General features: G+C 36.3%; 1 non-coding gene across 1 annotated transcript; it reads left to right on the forward strand.

Moving 5' to 3' along the window:
• The first annotated feature begins 294 nt into the window (after nucleotides 1–294).
• LOC114200053 (U6 spliceosomal RNA) lies at nucleotides 295–401 on the forward strand. Its single transcript, XR_003607385.1, has one exon. It is a non-coding gene; the product is annotated as a U6 spliceosomal RNA (small nuclear RNA).
• The last annotated feature ends 907 nt before the right edge of the window (nucleotides 402–1,308 follow it).

The raw sequence follows: 1,308 nt of genomic DNA on the forward strand, positions 1-1,308 counted from the left end.
CCTGTGGTATATCTTCTTTAGTGAAGTATCTATTCAAATCTTTTGCTCATTTTTGAAAATGGGTTTTTTTGTTTTCTTATTATTGACTTTTAAGGATTATTCATATATTCTGGATATAAATCCCCTTTCAGAAATACAATTTGTAAATATTTTCTCTCATTTTGTGGCTTTTCCTTTATTCTCTTAGCTATCTTTTAAAGAACAAAGGTTTTAAACTTTGTTGAAATCTAATTTATCATTTTTTTTCTTTTATGGATTATGCTTTTGATGCAGTATCTAAAAACTCTTAACCAAGTGCTCACTTCGGCAGCACATATACTAAAATTGTAACGATACAGAGAAAATTAGCATGGACCCTGTGCACGGATGACATGCAAATTCGGGAAGCATTCCATATTAAAAAAACAAAAAACAAAAAACAAAACAAAACTCTTAACACAAAGTCATTAAGGCTTTATGTTTTCTTCTGGACATTATACAGTTTATTGTTTCAGATGCTACATTCTTTTTGAGTTAACTTTTGTATATGGTGTGAGGTATGGATAGCCAATTGTTTCAGTATCATTTGTTGTAAATATTATACTTTCTCCACTGAAATGCCTTCACATCTTTGTCAAAATGTCCCTTGTCCATGTGTGCATGCATCTGTTTCTGGAACAGAACAGATGGAACCCGTTTTGTTCCATTGAAGTATTTGTTCGTCAGTGCGCTAATACCACACTGTCTTGCTTACAGTTTTATAATAAGACTTGAAATGAGGTAGTGTTGGTCCTTTATCTTTCTTTTTCAGAGCTATTTTGGCTTTTTTGGAACAATCACTGTTTAGCTTCATGCTTGAGGAGACTTCTGCAGACCTCTGGGATGCTCTGTCAGTTCGGCTCTCTCCTCTCCAGTACTCTGTCCTTTAACTCTAACCACCTTGGTGTCCCCAGACTCTCAGCTCTGTCTCCTCAACTCAGCCCATTAGCTTCTGACAGGTGGCCTTGCCCTATGCCATGTCCTGGAAATGCTCTCAAGGCAGGAAGTGGGGCAATCATAAGGCTCACCTAATTTGTTTCTTGTCCCTCAAGGGTTATTGTTTTCTTTTGCCTGATATCCAGTGTCTTGTAAACCAGTACTTCATAGATTATGTTTGTTTTTTGGTTCAGGATGGCGGGTAAAAGTGTTACTCCATCTTGGCTGGAGTGAAGCCTCAAATATGGCTATATTTGCAAGTAGTCTCCTATAGGAGATATCAAAAAATCGAGATACTAATTAGTCTTGCTTTTCTATTTTGGCTTTGATCATTGGGTGAACATCTATACCTCA

This window comes from Eumetopias jubatus, unplaced genomic scaffold (genome assembly GCF_037043125.1).
Source record: "Eumetopias jubatus isolate StellerSeaLion01/CBP00866 unplaced genomic scaffold, mEumJub1_p1.0 scaffold_17, whole genome shotgun sequence".
NCBI classification, from domain to species: domain Eukaryota; kingdom Metazoa; phylum Chordata; class Mammalia; order Carnivora; family Otariidae; genus Eumetopias; species Eumetopias jubatus.